The sequence below is a fragment of the Notamacropus eugenii genome, chromosome 1 (genome assembly GCF_028372415.1).
Source record: "Notamacropus eugenii isolate mMacEug1 chromosome 1, mMacEug1.pri_v2, whole genome shotgun sequence".
NCBI lineage: Eukaryota > Metazoa > Chordata > Mammalia > Diprotodontia > Macropodidae > Notamacropus > Notamacropus eugenii.
The window spans coordinates 51,324,823-51,339,094 of NC_092872.1; the positions used below are offsets into that span (position 1 = coordinate 51,324,823).

Consider the following 14,272-nt stretch of genomic DNA (forward strand, 5'->3'; position numbering starts at 1 on the left):
CTAGGTAGGCATTATAATTGCCCATCTCTTCCTCTGTCACCCACCCCCATCCAGTGGAATGTAAGCTTCTTGAGGGCAGGGACTATTTTGTTTTGATCGCTCTTTAATGCCAATATCTAGCAGAAGTTCCCTTAAAAGTGAATCATTCCACTGTTTGTGATGCCTCTGACCTTTTTTAAAATACACACACACACACACACACACACACACACACACACACATTTTAAACTTTATTATGATGAGCATCACATACCAAAATTTGCATCAATTGATACATTTCTGCCCACTTTGCCACTGACAAATGGAATCGCATTTCTCCTCTTATTTTCACTTGCCCTTCCTCACCATTCTCATTTTCCATTCCTTTCCAACCCTGATTTATGTTTTCTTTGCTTGTAATGACTAATTCTGAAATGCTATCCATGTCCTCTCCATTGCCTTGGGTGACCCTTTGGGATGCCTAGCACCCCAGGTCTGTGGCTCCCAAGAAATGCCACTTATAGAAAGGTCAATGATGGTGATGCAGTCAGGGGCAATCAATCTAGGCTTTCAGCAAGTGAACATTTAGCCCAAGAATCAGATAAAAACATGGGCTAGAGTTCCATGTCCCAAAAATAATAGATAGCATATTTACAAATCCATCATATGTTAAGTACAAAGTATTCTATTTAGACCAACATGATGATCCATCAGGTCATTCTGATCCTACTGAGCCTGGTTGGATGCCATTAAGCTAGTTAATTTTTTAGTTCCATTTTTTATTCTTTTACTATTCTGGATCACTTCCCCATTTTGTATATACTTTGGATTTTCAAGGAGAGTTAACACCAGATCCTTTTTTTTCAGAGTTTTTTCTATGTTTCAGAGACTCTTCTAAGATCTTTTAACTAGCAGCTTTTGCCTGAAGACAGGGGGAGAAAAGTCTAGAAAATTTGACCTGGATTGGTAATACTGAGGAGTGTATAACTCAGTGCTTCCACTCTCCCCCACTTAGTCCCTATTAATACAAATTATAATAGATATGTAAATCATGCCTCTGGTATTCAAGTGGTATTGGATGTGACACGAATAGCCCTTTAGGTTCAAAAATAAGTTTGAGGGAAAAAATAATACAATTTAAAAAAACTTTTACAAAGAATAATCTGATACGTCCTTATTGAAATAACAGTACTCCCTTTCCTCAAAAGATTATGCGGGATGATGTACTATTATAGAAATAGTATGACTTACAACAGACTCCATTTTCCCTCTGGAGGGGCACTGAGCTACTACGTAAGTTTGTACTCTCTCGTCATTTCATACATACACTGTAACAATTTTTTTTAGTGTTGATTGCCAAAGCTAAGAAAAAGACCCAATTTTTCAAAATGAAGATAGAAAAGAACATGCTAGCTAATTCAATGGCAAAATTATTTTCAGATAGTATAATCATAACAGTCTTGGGGTTTTAAAGCATGGGAACAGCAGGGCCTCCCTTCCCTCTACCCAACATTATAACTTAATTTTTGTAGACATGGCTTTGTTGCCTTGGATTCATTTGGTAAAGACTTTTCAGGATATCCTGATATCCAGGAGGCAGATGCTGCCTCTGCCTCAAATGGCAAGCAACCATGTCAGCTGAATTCCTCAGACTCATCCATACTGTAGTAGAAAGTTGTTAGCTACATTAAGGTCATTATTGGAATCTCTCATGGCCTTTAGAGCTACCCTAGAAAAATTCTATCTCCATGAGTTGGGCAACCTGCTCCTCAGAAACCTCAAGAGGAGACTGCTACTTCTTGTTCAAACTGTTGAACATCTCTAGTATTTGCATTCCATCTCTGATGTATATGAAGAAAAATCAATTCCAATGAACCCTCCCAACCTGCTGCTGTCACTGCTGCCTCGTGTGTGCAAACTGAGATTCCATAAGGTGACAACCAAGCAATTTCATCCTTTGCTATCACTGAATGTCTACTGTTGCTCTCATTCCATTTCTGACTTCGTTGTTTGGTTCTGAAGAAGAGATAGGTTCAAGTGTCCAAGAAATAACTTTGCCATCTAGCAGAGTATGCAAAGAATCTGATAAACTTTTGGTGTAACATGCCAGCAATCATACCACTGGCTACAACCCCAGTGTAGGTACCCGAGGTTAAGCTGTAGCCCCAATATATAAATCAGTGTCGCATTTGTGATGGAAAATTTGCCCAGTGTTTGTGTCACTTTCACTCTTGAAATGTAGCTGTAAAATGGTACAAACAGAGTAAATACAGGCCCAAGAAAACCAGAAGGCAAGTAACTGGCTGTGATACTAAAAGAGCATGGTGAAGCTCTCACAAGAATCAAGTCAAACAAAACTGACAAAATCCAAGAACCCCATGAAAAGGATGTAAATTTCCTGTTGCCCGATCTCCTTTCAACTATCCCAAAGTTATGTATAAGCAGGCCACTGCAAAATGTATCTTTCAAATCATGGCAAATTATTCTTCCACATATCAATCTCTGGACTTGCAAGTCAGTCTTTATAGTTTGTAGATTATATGCAAAGAAATTCTGATAATGTTGAAAGAGGAGAGCCAATAAAATTGAAAAAGCTCTGGTACTAGTAAAAGACTCTTTGGCAAAGCTACCTTAAAGAGCCCACTCGATCTAGTGCTGGTGAACAGGGTCCAGCTCCCAAACCCTGGCTCGGCGAGGGGAGAGTCTAGAGTTAGGGCAGAAGGAGGGGGTGAAAATGGGGAAGAAATGGCAGAGGGGTACCTGCCACATGGGAGAATGGAGGGGGAGTGGAGCCCTCTGACTTTTTTGTGTGACACACTTATCCTATTTTATTTTTATTATATTTATCTGTATACAGGTCATAGCCTCCCTGTGAGTTCCATGAGCATAGGATCAATATTATATTATCTGTATCCACTGACTCTGCTTCCCAGCCCTAGCATAGGGCTTTATAAATATGGATATTTAATTAATATTTGATGGATCACATGCATGGATGGATGGAGTTCTCCCAGTGGAGAAATCAAGGTAGCATTTATCTTTTCCATTCAGTAATAATATTTGAATCTCCTATATTCTGGACTCTGTGCTAGGATTTTTATCTAAGAATTAAAAAGTGGCATGGTTCCTGTACTCAAGGAGTTTACAATCTACTAGTATGGATATGATGCTTACACAAATAAACATAACCCAAGGGAGAGTGTGATGGGGCAAAGGAGAGAAGCAGACAAAGTTCTCTAAAATTTTTGAAGAGGAGAAAAATTACTTTCTGCTGGAGGCAGGAGTCCAGGAGAAAACTGTATAGGATAAATGGTGCCTGAGCCATACTTTAAAGGAAGAGAAAGATTCTGAAAGACAGAGATGAGTTCTAGACATAGGGGACAGTCTCTGTGGGATCTATGGATGGAGGAGAGTACAAGAAAATCAGGGAACAGCTATTAGCCCAATTTGGTCAGAACTTAACACATGTGAAGGGAATTGATATGAAATAATGACAGAAAGACAGTCTGGGAGAGATTAGACCTTTAATTCAGGCTGAGGAATCTAAATTTTATTCCAGATGCAATGGTAAGGCACTGATATTTGTTTTTAAATCAGAAGAGCAGTATGATCAGACTTGTGCCTTAGAAAGATTATTTTGACAGCTACTTGAAGGTTTGCTTAAGGAAAGGAAACACTGGAAGCAGAGATGCCAAATAAGAGACTGTTAACATCACAGAGAAGAGAGGTAAATAGGTGGTGCAGTGTATAACATGTTGGACCTGAAATCCAGAAGGCTTGATTTCAAATCCTGCCTCACATACTCATTAACTGCGTGACCCTGGGCATGTCACTTCATTGCTAACTGCATCTGTCTCTTGGGGGATAACAATAGCACCTACCTGTCAGGGTTGTTATGAGGATGAAATTAAATATTTGTAAAGAACTTTGTAAATCTTAGTGATTTTACAAATGCTAACTATTATCGTTAGTAGGTCATTAGGACCTGAATCAAGTCAATGCCCATGTAAGTGAAAAAATTGGGGGTGATGCAAGACAAAGCATGGACAAGATGTGGCAAGTGGTATGGGGAATTAGGAAGAGGAAACGGCTGAGGATGACTCAGGTTGCAAACTTGAGTTCCTACAATAATATTCTCACGAGAAGGGCAGGAAAGTTGGGATCTAGAGCAGGGTTAGGGACAAAAGAATATATTCTATTATAGACCTGTTGAGTTTGAAATGTCAACGTTACCTCTAGGGTCTAGATGGAGTGGACCATTAGTGATAGAGACCTGGAGCTATAAAGAGAAAATAGAATTTAATATACAATGGTTAAAAACAGAATAAAGAAAGTAAGTCTTACAGGTAATTGGGTAAAGTTTCAACAAGGAAATTGCTAAAAGGGCATCTATTAGTGGCCCCAGAATGAATTACTGCAATACAGGGAATCAAATCAGACAATAATTTCTGTTTTTGAATAAAAGATTTGACATACCAAAGGAAGAAGGAAAAATACAATTTCTTAATTGGATTCCATGGGCCCAACAGATAATGGACCATCTGGGTGGAATTACATATGGCTACTCTGACTTCCTATAATTATGGCCTTGCTTTCATGCAGAATTCTGGTCTCAGAAGTAACCACAAAGTATTTTGGAGCAGGCAAAGTGTTAATTGCTATCTTTATAGACATTTTATGACTAGACCAGTGTGGTACAACAGAAATAACCTGGTATCTAAGAGTCTAAGATTCAACTTTAACATAAGCTGTGTGATCATATATTATTTTTCGGAGCCTCAGATTCCTTCTTTGTGAAATGAGAATAACAATATTAACCCTACTTCACAGGACTGTCATGGGAAGGGAAATATTTTGCAAACCTTCAAAGGGCTACAGAAATGTGGATTATAATTAATTTGATATTCTTATTTGAGAAGAACTCTGAATCTTTGAAAGCATGGACTCAATTTGTTCAACTCAATGTATTTCAGTACAATTCACTAAACATGTATTTATCACCTGTTGTATGGCAGGTAGTATGCTAGGCTAGAAAAGGAAAGGAAAGTCAAAATTGAAACATAATATGCCAGTATTTATGGAGAATTAAGAGGATACAACATATATGCAAATAAATAAATACAGAGAAGAAACATGGTTTAGTGGAACACCCTAGAGACAGAGGACCTGGGTTCAGATCCAGCCTCTATTGCTATCAGTGTAACCTTGGGGAAGTCACAATCCTTCTGGGTCTCAGTTTCTTCCTCTGTAAAATGATGGGATTAGATTCAGAGGCCCCTTCACCTTCTACATTTATGATCCCAATACAAAGTAATTTTAGGAGGGAGAAAGTGTTAATAATTAAGAAAATCAGGAAAAGTCTTCTGCAGGAGATGACACCTGAGTGGAGGATGCTAGGAATTCTGTACATCAGTAACTATGAGGTAGTGAATTCCAGACATGGGGTACCTCTTGTCCAAAAACATACAGGTAAGAGGAAATGTCCCATGACAGAATGGAGTGTTTAAAGAAGGATTTAAATTTCTGAAAAAGCCTTCAATATTCCAGGCTTATGTCCATACTAAGACTTGGAGGGACACTATGGAAGTACCCAGGAAAGGTTTGGAATAAACAAAAAATTTGGGAAACTGCAGATGAAGATGACTGTGACCCCTTCCTTGATGAGCTGACCAAAGAGGGACAGTTTGCTGCATGCTTAGTTTATGAACAATGAAATTGTTCAGTTGATGAAAATATGAAACCTTCTCCCAATATATTTATGCTCAGAACCAGAAAAGGACTCCAGAAATTTAATCAGATTTTCCTTGAATCCCTGATACTCCCTAATGGTAATCATAGTGATTCCTAGTGGTATGGGTCAGTTACTACAACTATTTGGGGATATAGTTGAAGGTGGATATAGCTAGTAATTAAAGTAAATGACAAATTTTTAGAGGGCAGTAACCATATACAACATGTTGGCTGTGTTTCCATCACTAATTCCCATCTGGCACAAGACTAGATAATCAATAAAACTAGATGATAAACACAATCATACATATACATATATGTATTTTTACATTAGGTAGGCACAGGGCTAAGTATGGGGACAAAAAACTGAACAAGCAAGACAATCCTTGTTTTCAAGAAACTTACATTCTATTGGGTGATAAAACATAAAGGGGTGCTAAAAGGGGCAAGGGGTGAAGAGAGTGGAAGTGGGGTAGAGATCTGGGTCCCAAATTAAAAACCTACGTATCAGAGCTGGAGTCCAAGTTTCTTGTGGGAAAGAGATGAGGATAATGCCTAAGAGCAGGCAGAATGATGAAGAGGCAATCCAAAAAAAAACTAGATCATAATAATTTTATTTTAAAAACAAAAGAAACATAAGAAATGGACATCCCCGAGGAGAAATAAATCTCTCTTCTGAAACATAAACTTGGAGAATCACAAAATAACACAGAGTGAAAGGACCCTTAGTAGTCATCTAGTCCAACATAAACCTGAACAAGAACACCTCTCCCAGCCTCCATACCTTGTAAATTATTTCCCAGCCTTTGCTTCCATACTTCTAGGGAGGGGTAAATTCACCACTTCTGGAGATGTCATTCTATTTTTAAGTAGCTCTGAGTTTTAGGAAGTTTTTCTAAGGGCAGTGAGATGGTGCAACACATGGATTGCTAGGAAGGCAGTACCTATTTGGCCTCAGATGCTTACCATCTGCATGACCCTGGGCAAGTCACAGCCTCTGCCTCAGTTTACTCACCTGTAAAATAGGCTCATAATACTTACTTCCCAGGACTGTGGGGATGAAATGAGATATTATTTATAAAGTGCTTTGCAAACCTTATACAAATACCAGCTACTACTATCATCATCGTTGCCATTTTCATCAAGATTACATTTGCCCCTTTGCAAATTGCAATTGTTCTGTTGATTGTCTAGACTTAAGAAAGTGTTAATAATACAGATTAATCATAAAGGGGTGTCAGGTTTAGTTTTTTCCCCCAGAAAACCGATTAGACATTCACCAGCATACCCTTGATTTTATCTGATAAATTATTGTGCAGATAGGAAAGCGAGGCATATTCTGACATGTACCTTGGACTATGGGAGAAGAGTTTTCAAGAGTATGAAGAAAGAATAGGTAGGAGGTCAAGGACTAAAATTCTACAAGGGATGTTATCCAAGGAAGGATGAGAAGCTCTCAAGAATGTAATTCTGAAAACACAAGGAGTCACAGTCCCAAGGATGAGGAAAAGGAGCTATCTAAAGAGATTAACATGGAAGTGCATGTAATACTAACCACTTTAAATTTTTAAAAGACATGCATAAAAATGGAAGCAAAAGTGAACTTACTATGGAGAAAATATATGAAAGAGAAACAGTCTTGCAATGTCTATGATGCTAAAGTGTTATTAACATCTAGGATAGCTAAGGAAAACAAACCAAAAAAACCCAAGGTTTGTTTTTTCTTTTTCTAAACTCAGTTAGGAGGAGATGCATTTCTGTTCATGACAGATAATTGGAATTCCTCAATTGTTATTTTATTTCTACTTTTTCTGACAAAGAAAGTGATTTTGGAACTGTAGAGGATGGTACAAAAAAAATGACTAATACGGATCATAATTTGAGAGATAGTAAGAGATTATATAAGGTTATATATTATATAAGATTATATAAGAGATTATTGAAGTTGGTGGGTTCAAGTCTCCAGACCTCAGATGAGGAGTGGTACATGTACACTAGAAAAGCTAAAGAGAAACGTTGAACATCGGAACACAAAGTGCTAGAAAATGAAACTGATTTCAAGGAAAGGTCCATATCTAATACCACCTTCAGTCAATCTGAAAAGGAGAAACCTCCACCAGATGATGACACATATCAATGAGGAATGGAAGGCATGCCCAGGATAATAGAAGAGGAACAATTGCCATGTAACCAGGGTCTGAAGCATGAACAGAACACATCGGTTTGTTGGGCTGATGTCATTTTCCTCACCTAGAGAAGATGGGAAGCCTGTTATTGGAAGAGTGATGATGTATAAGGAAGGGCCTTGGAAAGAGTGTGGAGTATTTGCAATTGGAAAATGGGAGGTTCCTTGATTGGCTGTGGAGGCCCTCGAAAGGCCCTTAATGGTCTTCCACAAAAGCTTTCTTGTCTCAGGCTTTTGACTGTTCAGTTCCTTACAGAGTGACTCCTTCCCCTGTGGCATCCAATGAAAAATCCGAGACCCCAAGAAATAGGCCTCAGTTATTGACCTTTCATCTATATTCATTCTTTGTTTAAGAACTGTTTCTTTTCCCGACCTAGGTCATATTAGATGTGCAAGCAACTTTTAATTTACATTATTAAATTCAAATTTGAAGTGTTTTTTATATGCAACAAAATTGGCATTCAACAGTTACACTAAGGAAACAACTCTTTGCTCAAAGTCAAAAAAAAATTTCTCTTACCATGAAAACCCATAACAAGTTTTTAATTGAGTTCAAAACTCATTACTTGTAGTTTTCCCCATTGCAAAGATCAAAAAAGTACAAGTACCTAATACATATATATAATTTATATTTATATATATAAAATTTATGTATATATACATATATGTATATGTGATCATCAGTCACAACATAACCCTTCATCAGCCCCTCACCATAAACAGATGGTTCAATTTTCAAATCATCATCAGAGACCTATAAAAAGTTATTTTTCATTCAAAATAAAGTTCACATGTGCCTAAAAGGGAAGAGAAAGAAGAAAAAAAAAACTGGTACTGAGAATTAGGCTTCGTTCTCTTTAGCTAAACAATGGCTCCAAATGCCACTACTTCTGATTTTTTAAAATGGTGCCTGTATTACACTGAAATAACATCCAAGAGCAAACTTTAACTCTCTGAATCAGGAATTCAGATTTTCCCAACTTAGATTACTTGGCCCTTTTTTGTGCCCACACAGGAGTGAGGGAGAGAACTGATCATGTCAGCCAAAAAAGACCAATAAACTGCCGCCTGCTGAAACAGCATGTAGGCTTGGCTTGATTTGTCACCATTACAAGTGACAGGCTTAAATCAACCCTCCCTGATTAACCACTTGCCCTATACTTTAATGAAAATGGCTGAGTTCTGAGGTCTAACCTAAAGAATATTCCCATTTTCTTTAGGGAAGACTATAGTTTGTGGGCTTGCTAAATAAAAAGTAATCTAAATGAAATACAATTACCCAGTTATGACAGAGTTTGACACAGAGTCAAATGATTCTGTCCATTACTACCTGGACAGTTTTTAAAGATTTAATCCACCATTTTTTAGAACTTCACAGAACTAAATTTTTTTCTGTAGGTTTAGAGAGTCAAAGACATGTACAATCATTTTTTATAAAGGGCTATATTTGCCTTAGTGCTGTTTGATGAATAAACTGTATTTCACTCAGAAAACCAGAGGAAAAAAACAGGACAAACAAATATGAATATATCATACTTCATTTAGTGTTGGAGCTCTGAAATACCCTGTGTGATAGAGGCTGTCAATTAAATGTCAAAGTTTTTAAAACCTATTCATGAAAGAAAAAGAAGAAGCAATGAGTGTATAGTTAAAAAAATAAAAGCTTAAAAACTATGTGACATCATTGTGACCAAGACGTTTAGCAAACAGTGAATTGGAGTTTGGAACCATCAGGAAAAGCCTCTTTAACAACCCTCCAGATTTCAAAAGTCTCTTCAGCTAGTAGATCTGTCCCAATGTCATGGAAACTAATACAAGAGCTTCAAAGGAACAGAGAGCCACTCTGTTGTTTGTGTTGTCATTAATTGCTCTGAGTATTCTCTCCTGGACCTTTGTATTCCTGTTCATGCTTTACCACCACCATCACCATGGTGAGTTCATTAATCATCTCTTCTAGCTTGTTCTGATGAGTTTCTATTTCCATGTATTGGCCCTTTAGAATTTCTCCAATATCAATAGTGGACATGACCATCAGGGGAATCATGGTGAACCTTCTCTTGCTAAAAACAAAACTTTTAAGTTCCATCCATGTGAGATGCAAAAGTATAATTCCCAGGAGACTTTCTGTGTGCTTATAATTAGGTCCTGTAATCTCCATATCAATATCTAGAAAGCCACCCTCAACCACCTCAAAGATAAGATCCATTTTGGTACCTGCTTGAAGATGGCAATGTTGAAAAAAGTAGCCTCAGCAGTCAGCACCATGGCCAGCAGCATAAGCACCTCTAGGAGTGCGTCACCATAGCAGGAATGGGCATGGGGGCCTGGAGGGGAACAGAGAGTAGGGCTGCCTCTTCTAATTACTCTGTATTCATTCCCTATATCTTATGTGAAGGGAGTAGAATTCCTAATCCAAAGAGTTTAAGAAGTCTGAAGGGACCTCAGTATCCTGGCATTTTCAGAGTTTACATCTGCAACAAGTACAGTGTTGATGTTCTTAAAAACAAAGTGCTACATTTGATTGAGGTCTCTTCTGGAGCCATTCTGTATTTGAACATGAACTTGGGACCAACATCAAGGAGAAATTGAGCTAAGTTTTGAGCCTCCTCCTCCAAGAGACTGAGATGCTCTAGGAAAGAATATGCCCTGTGGCGTTATGGGGAAATTTTATATGTTTTGTTCTTGCTATATCTTCTAAGTAAATATTGCTTTGTAAAAGCTAGTTGATGCTAAGTGGTTAAACACAACATAGATGCTGGTATATGACAGCTAATAGTAAGGGGGGGAAGAGAAATATAGCTGATGGGGAGCTCAGGGCAGGAGCAGAGTAGAAACATCCCCTCAGTATACCCTAGAACCCTGAGGGTCACATGTAGCGACCTGGCTCTGGGAGAATGAGTCAAAGCATACGTACTTCAGCCAAAAGGGAAAACAAAGAAAAAGAAAATCAGCATGGTATGGAGGAGTCACCTTTACCAGTACTATATGTCCTGAAGGGAGATAAAATCTATAAGGGAAATGGTTCTTGAGTGACTCCTTCATCTGTGGAATGTAGTAAAAGATCATGCTATCCCTGTAGCAGCTCAATGCTCTTTCCCCTCGTGGAGGTCATATCTGAGGTGGAACTTTAAGTCTGGGAAAGGGAAGGAGAGTTGTCTAAACTGTTTATGAAGTTCAGGTCAGAATCACTTGCATTTTCTTATGGGTTAAATAAAACTTGTCCTATATTTGATTTTTTTTTCAGCATGAGTGTTTGCATAGAAATAGAGTTCCCCTGTATTAAGGGTTCTTAACTGCCAAACCCCTCTTCAAAAATGATGTTTTCCGCTGCATAAAATAAGATACATAGGATTAGAATAGAAATAGAATATATTGAAATAGTTATCAAAATATTAAAAACAGTAAGTTTATGGACTCCAAGCTTCAGAAACCCTGCCTTAGAACAAAGTGAACCAAGTTCTGATGTTCCCAAGGGAAAACATGAGACAGAGACTATTGAGAGAGAGAGACCCAAGATGAAATCTAGCCCACGGGAGAGCTTGACACTTGGATTCCTAAAAATAGGAGGCTTTGCAGTCACAGACCTTAGAGCTAAAGGGACCTTAGCCCAGCGCTTTTATTTTCCTGAGTGAAGTGATTTGCTAAAGGTCACAGCGTGAATTGCGGGCACATGAGACAATAATCAAAAAGGCACTACAGCTGTTCTTTCTAGATCAGTTCCTCCTTTATTGGTGAATGAGTTAAAGGAAAATAATAGCTAGTTCATGATTCTTAGCCTCAGTAAGGAAAGGAGTATAGGGAATCAGAGTCTCCACCCTCTCCTGAAGGCTCACACCCATCCAGCATGTCAGAAAGATCAACAAGCATCAGTGAAATGGAGGGTTGGGGGGGAGAAGAGACCTCATAGAAAATGAGAACTGGTCTCCTTCCATAACCTGTAGTAACACCTTTCTAGCTATCTGGGGACATGAAACTATTCATGCTCCCTTCTAAGTACACCTGCCTCTCAGCTCTTCTCAGGTACTTATCATAAACATGACTCTGGGTTAGCAAGGCTCAGCTGGGGCCTCAGTGTTCCACCCACAGAACAGCTACAGAGAGAATCAGCAAGAGAGGTACAAGCTGAAAGAAGGAGGGACAGCCACGTTTAGGGGGAAATGAACAAACTATGAGGCCCAGGCATCTGAAAAAACAACAGTGACTCCTCTGACTAGTCAGCTGGAAGACTGCTTAACCATGGCAACTTGGAGAGGCTGAGCAGAGCAGCTAATTCATACTGCGTGTTAGGGGAGAGCGGTCATAATGCAGAGAGGATTGCTCTGAGAGGCAGGAGATCTGGGTTCTCTGACCTCAGGAAAAGTCTCCTCCCTGCTCTCTGCTTCAATTGTTTCATCAGTATAATCAGGGATTGGTTCTAGATCCATCCCAAGGGTATTCTATCTTCTGAGGTCCCTTCCAGTTCTGGTAGGATCAGAGATTTTATTAAGTCATTAGCTATTAGTCAACAAGCATTCAGCAAATGGTTATGATGTGCCAGGCACTGTGCTAAATACCAGGGGATACAGTAAAAGGCAAAAACAATCCCTGACTATAAGAATTCACATCCTAAAAGAGGAAAGGATTTCCTACCTATTCATTTTACATTTGGGGAAACTGAGGCCCATTGGGGTTAATTAATTTACCCAAGGTCAAATAAGTAGTAAATGACAAGGCCAGTATTGGAACCCTTGACTCTTAATTCACTCTTCTTTTCGTTACACCGCACTGTGCCTGGATATCTCTCCAAACTCTGACAGTCTACGTTCTGATGTCTCTTATAGTTGTAACAATCTATGACTGAAAAGTCAAAAAGTCCAGAATTCAGTGTAGTACTAAAATCCTAGAGAACAAGCAAAAGTAATAATGATGATGAATCGTGTTTATATGGTAATTATGTTTCAACTCTTATGCTAAATGCTTCACAAATATGTATTTGATCCTTGCAAAAAAATCCTAGGCATTACTATTATCCCAATTTTACAGTTGAAGAAACTGGGGTTAAGCGACTTGCCCACAGTCACACAGCTAGTAAGTATCTGTGACTGGATTTGAACTCATGCTTTCCTGACCCCAGGCCCAGCACTCCATGCACTGCTTGAACTGAAATGCCATAGAGGAGGCCCCTTAGAGTAGGAGATGGGAACAAACCAACATGTGAATTCACAGTGTTCAGTTTAGATGACTGGTCTTTGGAAGTTCATTAGCTCAGTTCAGGTTCCAAGGCAGGAGCTGTTCTCCAAACAAACACACTTATCACTGAAGGAGAAGATGGGATGAGAGGGATAAGGTCTCTACTTGGAACTGGCAGGGAAAAATGGAGGCAATGTTAGATGTGGGAACCCATCTGGAAAATCCAAGAAGAACATTTCTCAGAGCTGAATGCATTAACCAACTTGAAATGATAAGGGCAGATGAAATGAACACGGAATGATCAGACAGACGTGGGCATCATTGCCAAATACAAGTAGCAGAGAATATTCAAACAGTAATTAAATTCTTCCCAGCTCTAGAAGGTTCACGGAGCATCAGACTTTTGCTGCTGCTTGGGGAAGAGAGATAAAATAAAAGTCCTGTGTTCAGTGTTAGCAATTTATTGCAAAACCTGAGTGAAATAATAATAGTAAAACCCACTGCCTGAGCTTCTCACTTCCCAGGTTTGGCCAGAGGAAATTGTTTGGTGCTTTCACAGATTCCAAGGTTCTCCCTTAAAAAAAAAAAACAACATCTTTTGAACACTAATAATTTTCCAGTGATGCTGCATGACTAAGAACTATGAAATAACAAATTTTCCAGGTAATGTAAGGTGGGTTACATAATGAAAATAGTGGGTTACATAAAGAGAGATTAAGAGGTTCAGCGTGGGCATGAATAGTTGGCAACATATTTCCAACCCTGAAATTCATGAAAAAATTGGAGTGAAAGATTCCCTCAAAGAGAGGAATAAGGAGAAATAGAGGCTGATTGGAAAGCCAAGAATAACTTTGGAGTCTGCTCACCACATTGGTAACCGCATAAAGTGAAAAAGCAAACTAGCCTATCAGCTGTTCTCCAAACAGACTAACCCATCCCCACCATATGTGCCATTGTATGCTTTGGAGTCCCCTGTGAAAGGGATCAGAGATATAACTAGGTTGGAGTCACTGGGACTTTGGTTCCAGGTACTGCTATGTTAGAAGTAGAGGTGAAGCATGCTTCCACACCTTCCTCCTCACTGTTCTCTGCTAACTTGTCCTACAAAGGCACGACCTGGCTGGCTCACCCAGCCTTGGGCAAATGCTCTCCTATCCCCATATTCCATTGCTGTGATGGTTAGACCAACTTACAACTCCACCAAGGGTT

The 14,272-nt window shown here is 38.9% G+C and overlaps 1 pseudogene; it reads right to left on the reverse strand.

The window, feature by feature from the left end:
• Positions 1-1,632: 1,632 nt before the first annotated feature.
• Positions 1,633-9,938, reverse strand: LOC140501157 (ubiquitin-associated domain-containing protein 2 pseudogene; annotated as a pseudogene).
• Between the last annotated feature and the right edge of the window lie 4,334 nt (positions 9,939-14,272).